The 13,175-nt window shown below is 43.5% G+C and overlaps 1 protein-coding gene across 4 annotated transcripts in view; it reads left to right on the forward strand.

The window, feature by feature from the left end:
• Auh (AU RNA binding methylglutaconyl-CoA hydratase) overlaps positions 1-13,175 on the forward strand; it is a 121,097-nt gene that overhangs the window by 28,719 nt on the left and 79,203 nt on the right. The window lies entirely within an intron of this gene.

Raw genomic sequence — 13,175 nt, forward strand, 5'->3', positions numbered from 1 at the left:
TCAATGTTGGGGTGACTTCATCTTCCAAATATGTGGGTGGTGGAGCCTAAGGAGGGCATATGCCATAACAGAAATAACAGTGTTGTTAGAAAATGGGAGGAAATTTGTATAGTGAAAAAGATGGCTAGTAGTCATGCCCTGTAGAAATTCCTGCTGAACACTTGCTAAAAATAACACATTTAGATTTGAAATGTTTATTCAGTTTTTTGGGGAGGGAGTGTGTATTAGGTAATGTTCTAAAACCTGAGGATATAGCAATAGATAAGACTAAAATAACTGCTGCCCTTCTGGAGGAAGGTGCTGAGACAGACCACCTGATTTTACTGGGAGGATGTGTGCCAGTGTGTTTGAATATTACGTATAGTCTGTGTATGAACCTTGTAAACTGAAAGTGTTGAAAGCAGGTGTGTGTACAAAGAAACTAGGAAGTAAGTAGATGGCAGATGAGTGACAGCCATCATTGGTGTGATTATTCTGACTGGTGCTTACTATATAAATTCAAAAGTGAAATTATTTTGAAACTAGAGAGCAAAGAATATCCTTGACTCTTTTCTCAGCAGAGTTCAGCTGTTAGTATTTCCAAAAGCACTGTGTTTCTGCAATGCAAGTACAGAAGAATCAGAGGCAATGATCATCTATTGCAGATATATTTGAAATGTATCAGTTTGATAAACTTTTGTGTTCCAGGTTAGTTTATATTAGAGAAAATGTGATTAAATTATACAGCCCTTTGCTGGTGTGTATGTGAAGGGAAAGAATGCTTACGAGAGTAAGTTTCCAACTTCAGGGACAGAACTACAGAGTAAACCCAAATAGGATAGAAGGAAAGCATGAAGTGAACATAAGCTAATACCGACATGGAAAACACGTGAAATCCCAGAGCTGATTCTTTGAGAATCAAATAATCAAACTCTTGGCGTGATTAATACACATATATATGTATTTGTAGGGTATATGTGTGTATACATGTGTATATATACCAGGAAAAATGTATAATCAAGATGTGTTTAAATTTTGTTAAAATTACTAATAAAGTTACTTTCTCACTGTCCTGTGCTTTTCTCTGAAGTGATGAGGTGAACTAAGAGTAAACCAGGCATGCCATTGGCCACAGCTCCTGCAGGTTGGGCTGCTGTGTCATCTAGTGGGGCTGGTGTCAGGTGCTGTGTGGGGGTGCCTACCCGGGGACGACTTGACATTCCCTCCAAGTGGACGCTCTTGAGACCTCAACAGTCTCCAAGTCCGTAAACCCCTGGACGTCTAGCAGGTTGCTGCCACCATGGTAAAGGTAGAAATCATTTACAAAAAAGAGTAAGAAAAAGTTAGGGATAACTTGTATCTTGTAGTGTGGCCAGAGACTTTATGGAAATTAGAAAACAGAAACAAATCCTAACAAAAATATTTGAAAAGTTGTGTAAGAGAGTGTAATTTAAGAAGGAATGCTTACGAGAGTAAGTTTCCAACTTCAGGGACAGAAATAACTACAGAGTAAGCCCAAACAGGATAGAAGGAAAGCATGAAGTGAGCATAAGCTAATTACCAACATGGAAAACACGTTGAAATCCCAGAGCTGATTCTCTGAGAATCAAATAATCAAACTCTTGACATGATTAACTGGGAGGGGGCAGATAAACAATATTCACATTGAAAAGGGAAGCCATAGGCATAAATTCCACAGAGATTAAATGTATAAAGTCAACTTGGTTCCAATAAATTCAGTATTTTAGATGGAAAATGAAACTTATCCAAAACTGACTCAAGAAGTGGAAGACTTTAGTAATCCCAGGATAAAAAAGTCCATCCACACAGAACCCAGTTCTGATGACTTCAGAGGAACATGCCATCCAGATATTTATGGAGCAGATAATTCTAGTCTTTTGTACATTCTTTGAGAAATAGAAAAGAAAGACTTTTTCAGCTCATTTTCTAAGCCAGGAGACTCCTGATGCAGCCCCCACCCAGGAGCAGCACAGGAAGGGAAAGAGCAGGCCAGTTGTCATCGTGGATGAGGACATTGTGGGCTCAGGAAGAGTCAGTCTGTCTGTCTGCCCCATTTTATGCTGGTGTAAGTGACGGTGCAGATCTAGTGTGGGGAAGGCATGGCCATCCCAGCCTGATCTTTGGTTAAGTGTAGGGAATAAAAACCGTGGTTTCAAGGAAGATAATGATGAAAACAGCTGTGACACACAAAACAGGAGGGTCAGTGGGACAGAGCAGAGGATGCAGAAACAGCCCAAACACAGTGAGCTAATGTGATCTTTGACAAAAGGCCAAAGCATACAAGCTGGAGGAAAAGTAGCCTCTTCAATAAATGGTGCTGGGCAAACCGGCTTTCCACATGCCGAAGAGTGACTCTAGATCTGTATCCCTTACCGTGTACTAATGTAGAATAAAAATAGATCGAAGGTCTGCCATTTAAACAGAAACAGTTAATCTGCAGGAAGATAACATAAATACATAGGCACAGGTAAGTACTTTCTGAACAAAGCTTGGTTGCACAGGAAATAGTACCAAGAATGAGCAAATGGGATCACATTAAATTAAAAAGCTTCTGCACAGCAAATAGCAGCACGGTTTATAATACCCAGATCTTGGAAACAACCTAAATGCCCATCGACTGAGGAATAGATTTAAAAAAAAAAAGATGTGGAATGCTACTCAGCCACAAAAAGTAATAAACTGGACACTTTTATAGGTAAATGGACTACATTTTTATAGATAATTCCTTGAGAACATACTTACTAGTGAAATAAATATGTCACACATATAAACATTACGTTGTTTCATTAGTGTAACAAACTGAAAGGAAAAACATATTTTGTCCCAGAGAGAATGACTTCACCAAAGCAACATCTCAGGCCACACTTGCCTTTACTTTAACCCACTGTGAGCCATTTTGAGTTGATTGAATGTCTTAAGAAATTTTTGATGTGTCATAAGGTTTGGGTTTTTGCATGTGGATATACAGTTGTTCCAGTGTATCTCTCTTTATTTAATTGCTTTTGCATCTTTGCCAGAAATCAACTTTCTGTAATATTTGTATCTATTTTGGAACCTCACATTCGAACCTTGGTGGTTTTGTCTATCTTGATATCAATGCTGTTTTGTCGTGATTGGTGTAACTTTATGGTAAGTCGTGGGATTGGGGAGGGTTGGGGCTCTAATTTTGTTCCTTTATCAAAGTTGTTTAGACTGTTCTCAATCTTTTGTATTTCTACAGAAATGTAAGAATCAAAATGTTAATCTTTATGAAAACTGATGTTGGCATTTTGATAAGATATTGTATTTTCTGATCTTTATTTTCTTTTATTCATTTTGGTTTTATTCTTTTAGTTTCTTAAGGAAAGAAAGGATATCTCATAACTTTCTTTTCTAATGAATGTAGTTGGTATAAAAAGCAAAAAAACAAAAACAAAACAGTGAAAATACAACCTAGAGAATTTGAAAACATTTTGACCAGCTAGCCCATGGACAGAAGACTAATACTTGAAATACATAGAGAACTCAAAAATGTTAGATTCCCCCCAAATAAAAGGCCCCCCAAAAGATCAAATGAAATGGATAGACACTTCAGAGAAGTACACATGGCCAATAAAGACTTTAAAAAGTGCTTGCATCATTGACTATTAGAGAAATGCAAATTAAAATACAGGTTTATCTTATTCCAGAAAGAATGATCATCATAAAAAAAAATCAAACAATAACAATGCTAGTGAGGCTGTGGGGAAAAGGAACCCTTATACATTTTGGTGAAATAAAGTAGTATAAGCACTATGGAAATTGTTATGGAGATTCTTCAGAAATCTAAATCTAGAAATTCCTTTTGACCCAGCTATTCCACTTTTAGGTATCTTCTTATAGTTAAAGACTTCACATTTACATGTATCCCCATGATAGGTGATACGTGTATCCTCATGTTTGTATTAGCACAGTTCACAATAGTTGGGTCTTGGAAGCAGCCTCTGTGTGCATCGGCAAATGAGTAGATAATGAAAATGTATTTACACAGTGGAATACCCTGCCAACAGTGAGGAGAGGCTTGAGCCATTTATAGGAAAGTGGTTGCACTGGAGATCATACTGCTAAGTGAAACAAATCAGACACACAAACTTAGCACATGCGTTCTCTTAGGGAAGAAACCCAAGTAATAAGTAAAGAACAAAATACAAACATATAATAGGAAATAGGGAGATCTTTTTCAAATGAGAAGGGGATCGACAAATGGAGGAACGGAGAAGGGGAAAGGAGAGGAAGGAAAGAGTCCGAGGAAAGGAATTAAGCTGTGTTGTACACATGCACCAACTCCACACAAGGAATGTAAATATCTGCCCGCATGTTCTGATAAAAATACCAAGATGCTGAAATGGCACTGTATATACAAAAACTGGAGTGATTCAAAGCTAATGATCTTACAGTGTTTTAATGCCTTACAGATGTGTGAGCATTTTCTTTTTTACTGCTGAGGAAAATGCAGCTTGTTTCTTGTCCATTAGGTTGGCACAGTTTAATAAGTGTGTCCGGGTTCAGGAGGAACAACCAGTAGGAGATAAAAGATTTATTATAAGGAACTGACTGCACATGATTACAAAGGCTGGGGCTGCCTCTGCCAGGAAAGCCAGTGGTGTAATTAGTCAAATTCAAAGACCAGAGAACCGGAGGAGCCAATGAAATCTCAGGCCCAAGGCAGAAACCAGGATATCCCAGCTCAAGTGTAATTCCTCCTCCCCTTGTTTTGTTATTCAGACCCTACATGAGTTGGGCGGCGAGGCACTGCCACATCACCATCTGCTGAGTCCATGAATCACACACTAATCTTGTCCCAGGATTGCCCTTGCACATGCAGGCTTGGATCTGGGGACTCAGGGACCCAGAGGGATTAATACATTGGCTGTCATGGGGAGTGGGCAGCGCTCATCCTGGAGGTCCCGTGCAGAGGTGTGCAGAGGTGGCCACCTGGAAAGGCAGCTTGGTGTAGACCTTTCAAGAGTGTCCTTTGTGGTCTGTGTGATCTGGCCATCCAGCACTGATGGAACAGCTTATACCTGCAAGCCCCTTCCCGTGAGGCCGTGTTCCCAGGTGTGCGGGAGGGGCACGGATAGTTGCCCAGCGGTGGTTCACATGGGCCTTCTCTCAACCCAGCCTTTCGGGCTGCCCCTTGCTTCAGCGACTCTGTCTTCCTCATCCTGGATTCAGCAGGGTCCGTCCTGGAGCACTTTTCCAGCTCTTTGATTTCAGTGGTAATTTGTAGAGGCTCTATAGAGCTGTTCAGGAATGGTTGTGTGTTTCTTGATGACGGTATCATTGTTTAGAGAGTTTGCTCTGGCGCAGTGATGCTGCTGTGGAAATGTCCCCCTTGGCTCTGAGGAGGGCAGGGTTTGGTTTCTTAGTGAGAGTGAAACCGACAGTGACTCTCACAAGCCTCCGGGGAGGGGACCCCCCCCCATGTGGCCTGTGCAGTGTTTGGGAGAAGGGAAATTAGGCCTCATCGAGATACACTTTTAAGAGATGTTTGTATTTAACACTCAGTAGCTTCACAATATAGTTATGCCCCAGTCAGCTCTGCTAGTAATAGTTGTAGTGATAGTTCCATCTGGAAGGAAACTCATACTATATAGGACATTAGTAGTTTAGGGAATTGAATGAAATTTTAGTTCACGGACAAATTCGGTTATAAGGAAATACAGGATTATCAATAAGACTTTGAAGCATAAATGCCACTTATATTAAGGAAAAATTACAGGGTCACTGTTGTGGTCTGAGGATGATCTGCCTGGGACTCCCACTGGAGTGATTGCCACTGTGGTGATATGGAGGGTCTCCTCTCACAGGGCTGTGCTGATCATTAGGGCAGTGAGTCTGTGCCTGCTTGCCCATCTCTTGGGCCGTTAGAAAGGTTTCTTGAACATAGCTTCCAGGTACACACAGCTGATGTGGTGACGGACAGGCCGATAGCACTGCAGTGTATCGATCAAGGGAGATTGGCACCCTGCGTGACCCCGAGGGGCCAGGTCACAGTCCTCACGGTGCTGTGCAGCGATGATTCTCCTGTTGAATGTTTTTGGATCCAGGCTGACTGCAGTGAATTGCACTGTAGAGAGCACGGTGGGATGAACAGCTGCTGCTGCTGCTGCTTTTCTTCCCCACCTTAGGGATGCTGCTCATTCTCCGTTAAGAAGTCAACTGTTGGTTGACTGCCTTTTCAGATACTTACTGTGGCTTTCATTTTGGCAGTTCTAAGATTTGTTTTTTGCCCTTGGTTTTCCACACTTGGCTTTGGTGTAGATGCCTTTAATATGGCTTTATTCTGTTTGGCACCTGAGTGCTAAGTCTCAGCTGAAGGCCTGGGTATTTATGGGTCCCCTGCCTTGGCAAGCTGTGAGTTCTAGGTATTCCTCTGTTGTAGAGATTTTACTTTAGAGACTGTGTGTCCCTCGGTGGACACTGCTTCCTGTAGATCCTGTTTCTCCAGGACCTTGGCTTCTGTTTTTGGCTAGCGTTTCTCTTGGGTCCCAGGTGGCCCGCAGTCCTGCAGGGCTCCCAGGCCTGTCTGTTACGGCTCATCCAGTAGTTGGTGGGGCAGGTGAAGCTCACTGTAGTTTCTTTCTCTGTAGTTTGCTGACCTCCTACTGCCTTAGTTGCTCCCCAGCTCCCTCAGAATAGCTGACTTTGATATTTTCTTCCATAGTGTCACGGGCTTGATCTGAAGAGATATGTTCCATGATAGCTGTGGTGGAAGTCCACAAGGGTTGTTTTTTAGGATACCATCGTTGCAGGATTATTGTACAGTGAGGGGAATGAGGACAGCCAGAAAGCAGGCAGGTGCTGGGCTGATGTCTTCAAAGAGCCAAGAACTGGTTGGGCCCAGTGACAAGGGTGGCAGTTTAGTCTCAGGACAGGGCAGGGTGCGGGACTCGGTCCTACAGAAGCGAGATTCAGTGGGGTGCTGTGGGAATGTCTCCAGTGAGTGCGAGTTTTCCAAGTAAGTTGGTGTCAGGTTCAGTAGGTGGTTTTGAGATTTGAGGAGAGGACTTGTGGTCTGTACAGGAACAGGAGAGTGATGGACTAGGAAAATGCAAGATTGCTGGTAACATAATAGTTCACTTGAATAGAAAATAGAACTGGGAAATGCTAAACTACTGGATATGACCAACTAATTTAGAAAAGAATAGAGATAAAACTATTTTTAAAGTTCTGAACGTTTAGTATTTAAGGATATGTTTCAAGAACTAAAAAGATACTAAAATTTTAAAGTAGTCTCAGTCTCAGATGTTGTACTTCATGTAGAACCTTGGAGTCCCACAGGAATCTCAGCTTTGCTGTATGGACAGACAAGCTGTCATGATAGCGGGAGCTGGTCCTCAGACCTCTGTGGGAGGTGCGCTTGGCCCAGGAACACACCTGGGCTGTCTTCGGCCCACGCTGAGTCCTGGCCCTAGTCCTGCTTCCAGGGTCACCGGCAGCCTGCTGTGTCACCTGCCCTGAGGCCTCCATGCAGCCAAGGGGTCTCCTCAGGACCAAGGCATCAGGAGCCTCTAAGCTGCGGCCTCAGTCTGCCTTCCCCTGTGGGCGTGGCTCCTTTTCAGCCACCTCTTGTCCCAGCCCCTAAGCCACGTTAGCAGTTCTGAGTCATCCTGCGCAGCAGCCACTGAGCACTAAGCCGGGTGCTCCTCCCAGTGTAAAGTCACACTCTCGATCTTAGCCAGCCGTGAGTTGAAGCATTTATTCTTAGCTTAGCGTAGCGTACCATGGTCAGCTTTTTTTGCCCTTACTAATATTTTCCTTTTTTGTTAACTTAATTTTCCATGGAAAAAACTCATTGTGAGGTCACATCAGGCATTCAGAAGCGTTGCTTAGCGCAGTGGTACAAGGGAGGGCGGCTCTGCACGCCTGGCCTCAGCCTCAGCTGTCACTGTCACCTCAGCCCACTCATGAGCCACTGATGCAGTGCCAGGCACCGCCACCCACACCTGAGGTCCCTGAGGAAGTTCTTGTTCTCCTTTTGCTCAAAGTTATTGAAATTGATGAAATTGTATTTATCATGTAAAACATGCTATTTTGAAGTATAAATGTAGAATGGATGGTGCAGAGTGGTTAAATCTAGATAATTAAAATGCAGATTCCCTCACACAGCAGGTTCGAACTGCTTCTCCCAGACCTGTAAACATATTACTGCTTCCAGTCTCTGTTCCTGGTGCAGTTCTCCGGTGTCCATGGCCAGTGTTGCCCCACCCCTGCCACTCTCCGTGCCCAGCTGCTGCCCATCACTGTTCTGTTGTGTGTTGCTGCGAGGTCACACTTTGCCTCCCTGTATCTGGCCTGTCACCCATAACATACTGACCTCATTCCTGCTACCTTCCCAAATGCCAGGCTCTCTTTTGGTAAGGCCGAGTAACATTCCATTGTGGGTTTGCCTGTTTTCTTGACCTGCTTTTGAGGTGGTAGATGCTTGGATTGATGCCATATCTTGGCTGTTATGAATAAATACTGCAATGAAAATGGGGTGCAGATAGCTCTGTGACACAGTTGATTTGTTTTCTTTGTATGTTTTAGTAGTTATCCCTTATCCATAGAGGGTGTATTCCAAGACCTACAGTGGATACCCAGCACCAGGAATAGCACTGACCCTCATGCAGATGCTACAGGTTGGATCTCAAATGTCCCCAAAGGCCAGACTTCATCCTAGGCTTGGTGTGATGGAGGTGTGGAATCTCTAATCCTGAGGCCTTGAGGGAGGCTTTTCAGCCATGGGGTGGGGGGGTGTGCTCCCAAGGGGATTATGGGATGCTGGCCTTTCTTCCCAGCTGTGCAGTGTCACCCACCTACTGCCTTGCCACACGCCCAAAGCAATAGGGCCAACTGGACGTGGACTAAAACCTCTAATACTGTGAGCCAGGAGAACCTTTCTCTTTAAACTTTGATCCTCTCAGGTACTTGGTAAGTAACAGAAAGCTGCTGATGCAGCCGGCCCATCTCAAGAGATGGCTTGGGTTCCGAGCAACCCACAGTAGTTTTCTATGTGGCAGGCAAGTAGCTGTCACATGAAGCAAGTCGTACAAAGTTTTTGGCCTTTCCATGCATATAAAAATTTTTCCATGGTACTGTAATTTAAGCATAATAGCATTCCTTTAAAAAATGTATATTAGTTAAAATACTTTATTGTTGAAAAATGCTACTGATCAGCTGAGCTTCAGCCACTTAAAATCAGTGAAGGGTCTGGCCAAAATACTGATGGTTGTTGACTGTTCAAGGTGGTGACTGCTGAAGGTTAAGGTTTCTTGCCAGACCACGCAGAAGTATGCTGCATTGGTCAGCTCTTCCTTTCGTGGAAGCATAGTAACATTTTACCCCACCACAGGTCTTGTTTCAGAATTGGAGCTATTCCTTCCTAAGGCTGCCTTTGCTTTAGCAGCTCATTATATGCAGTATCCTGAGTCCTTTGCCTTCGCTTCAGCTGTCACAGCTCCTTCACCAGTAGATTCCACCTCAAGAAACCACTTTTCCTTGCTCATAAGAAGCAGTTCCTCCTCTGTTAGTTTTATCAGATGGTTAAAAGAGTCACATTCAATTTCAGTTCTCTAACTGCTTCTCTTATACTGCTTCTCCATTGACCTTAGAAACCCCTCAGAGTTGTCTGGAAAGGTTAGAGTGAACTTCTTCCAGACTCCTGTTATTGATGGTGCTTTGAGTTTCTTCATGACCTAAGTGTCCTTAGTGGTATCTAAATGCCAGTGAATGATACAATTTTGAGAAGACTCTCCTTTCTGAGTAGTGGTCTAAACCTGGGGCTTGAAATACCAGAAGATAGGAATGTGTTGTCAGCCCTTTGTGTGCGCTCACAGCACACAGGCAGAGGAACGTGGTGGTCTCATTTGTGAGGCCCTGGGAGTCTTAGAAGGGTGAGTGAGCATTGGATTTAACTTAAATCCAGTGACAAGCCCACGGTAGGGCTAGCCCCTAACAGTCCCTAGTCAGCCCACATTCCTTCTCATGTGACAGTTGCATGTGGCCTCCTCTTGGTAGGAGATCGGCTGTTTCTTGGCAGCCTTGACTTACCAGGACCTCCTGTGTGTCACTGCAGCAGCATGGGTTATGCTTCGTGCCTCGGGACTGCTGCTTTCCCGAAGCCTCATGGACCAGGTCCGCCTGTGGCTTCCTCCTCCTCCGCCTCCGCCTCCGCCTCAGTAGATGGATGGGGACCTGGAGCTGGGTCAGGGTGTGACTGAATGCACGTGTGGCCAGTGTGGTCTTGTGTCCAATCACTAAAACTTCCCCCCAGAAGCAGTGTGGCTGTTTGGACCTCCGACTGTTTCTGTGTTCACCGAGTGGCACTTCCCAGGCACTTACGGCTTCGGTTCCTTGGTGCAGGAGGCCTAGCTTTTGGCCTGTCTTGGCTTCTGATGTGCTCTTTCACTGTGCTTCATCACCTCTGGTGTGTGCGTCTGCCCCTGTGAACACTTGCTGAGAGGTTGTTGTTGGGTTTCAGTAATGTGCTGTAAGTCTGCTGTTCTCTAGGAGCACCATTCATGGCAGCCGGAAACCTTGTAATGGTAACATTGTACATCACTAGTCAGCCTAACAGATGCAGTGATAGGGGATGTAGTAACACTGAACAAGTGTGAAAGACTGGGGAATTACAAAAAGTGACCGGAATGTGAAGTTAATGCGAGCTTTGGGAGAATGGTCCTGATAGACTTCCTGAGGAAAGTTACAGCAAACCTTCAGTTTGAAAAACATGCAGTATCTCTGAAGTGCAGTACAGTGAAACCACAATAAAATTAAATATGCCTGTGCTTTTTCCTGTTCATTCGTACTGCAGATCTTAGCAGCCTCAGCATACAATTTTATAATCGTTTTTCCTTATCATCAAGAACTTTTACCTTTTCATTTAAACAGAGTACTTTATGATTTATTTTTGAAGGACTATCTGAATTGTTAGCATCACCACTCTTGTACTTTACGTTCATTGTTAAGTAAAATAAGGGCATTGAAAACAAAGCAGTTGAGAACAAGGGTGATGAATGTACATGACAGCCCTGTGACAGTGAGTTGGTGCCTGGGATGGTGACGGGGTGCCTTACAGATGGGGTTGAGCACAGTGCGGACGCTCTGTGGTCATGGGATGGTTCATAGCCGTGTGGGGAGTAAAGGACAATGCAGAATTTCACCACGCAACTCAGAATGGTGCAGTTTAAAACTTAGCAGTTGTTTCTGGAATTTGCCATGTAATATATTTGGACCACTTTTGTGAATTGGTAACCATGAATGAGGGAAAACAAGTCTGTGCCCAGTGGTGGGGTTGCTGGATCCCAGTGGAAGTTGTGCTGCTGGTGTTTTAGGCTGAAATAGCTGAGGTTTGCATCAGTAACTTTCAAGGGCTCTCTTCTTTCCATTCTCATCAACACTTTATCCTTTTTTTTTTTGTCTTTTTTCCTTTTCCCTTTTTATCGGTACCAGGGATCGACGAACTCACGACTGCCTGCTTGCAAGGCAGGCGCTTATGCCGCTGAGCTGAATCCCCAGCCCCCAGCACTTTATCCTTTATTTTCTTGAGAATTGGTGTTCTAAACTGAGGCAGGATGACATCTTACTGTAAATGTTCTTTTTGTCTTTTTTTTTGTGCCAGGGATCAAACTCAGGACCTTGTGCTTGCCAGGCAGGCGCTGTGCTGCTGAGCTAAATTCCTGGCCTTCGTATTGTAATTTTAGTTCACATTTCCCTAACGATTAGTGATGTTGAACATTTTTTCACATTTTGACCATTTGTATGTCTTTGTTTATACATCCTTTTCCTATTTTTAAAATCAGACTATTTTCTTGCTAAGTTGTTTGAGTTCCTTACATTTTGCATATTGATCAATTATTAGCTGTGTGGTTTGCAAATATTTCCTCCCATTCTGTTATTTCCTTTGCCGTGCACAAGAAATCCCATTTGTCTGTTTTTTCTTCTTGTTAGCATTCTTGTTTTAAAAATTTATGTACGTGGTTATTATGTATCTTTCTGTAATTATATTTTTCATTTAATAGATTTATCTTATCAGTACTCTTCTTTCATTTTTGGTTCATATATAATACGCTTTGTAAATGTCCTACTTTTATTAATTCCTTTGTTGATAGACATTTAGGTTAATTCCAGTTTTTGCTATTTTATTAATGTTGCATTGAATGTTGTTTATGTTTCTTGTTCACATGTTTGAGGTTTTCTGGTATCTGTGTATCTATGTATCTGTATGTCTGCGTCTGTATGCCTGTAGATATATGCATATGTTTTGACAGGGAATATAACAAAGTGCTTTGTCAACTCTAGTTCTGCCTGTCCTGAAGAGCGTGAGCCCTGTCTGTCCTTGATGTCATTCATAGTCATGACTAATATATAGTGGGCCAATAAGAATGTAGAGAACTCTGGGTTGGTTTGTTTTGATGAGGGCCAACCATTTCTAGGACTTTAGCTTCACTTCAGTTTGTTTTGAGTTCAGAGTTAATGATGCCTATTCTCCCTCAAACTTACCATCTTCCTGCCTCAGCCTCTCAGAGTGCTGGGATCACAGGTGTGAGCCAGCCAAGCCTGGCTAGAGTGTTAATAATCTCTTTTTTGTTCATTTGTTTTTTATTTTTTTGAGACAGGGTCTTGCTGAGTAGCCTATGCTGGCCTTGAGGTCATCCTTCTGTCTCGGCCTGCTGAGTATTAGGATTACAGGGTGTACCACCTCACCTAGCTGAATTAAAAGATCTCATAAGGAACTCCATAAGTCTGTTTTCCTGTGTTCCAAAATTAGCATTGTGTAGTAAAATCATAATTAAGAGTGTGTGTCTTGGTTTGTACCGTGAAGCCAGCATTTTTCAGATGTGGTGCATGGGAACCAAGGTGGTGTGGTGAAGAAGGGTTGGCTGATGGCACAGGGCTCAGTGCCACACCCCTCGTTGGCTTAGCTGTGTCCTGTTGAGGCCCTGTGGTGTCAGTAGCCTACCGGCGTCTGCAGGTACTGAAGCCCCAGTGTCATTGTTGACCATCGTGTTTGCCGTTTTCTTCCTGTGCTGGAGGCTGGCTCCAGGCCCCGCCTGCGGGGGCAAATTGCGCTGTCCCTGCGCTGCTGTGGCCTCAGACCTTTGTGTTTTACCCAAAGGCGGGGCCTCAAACTTCATCTCTGCCTCCTGACTACCAGGCATTTAGGGTGTGTG

This window comes from Cavia porcellus, unplaced genomic scaffold (assembly GCF_034190915.1).
Source record: "Cavia porcellus strain 051 isolate PalLab524CR breed Dunkin Hartley unplaced genomic scaffold, mCavPor4.1 scaffold_17, whole genome shotgun sequence".
NCBI lineage: Eukaryota > Metazoa > Chordata > Mammalia > Rodentia > Caviidae > Cavia > Cavia porcellus.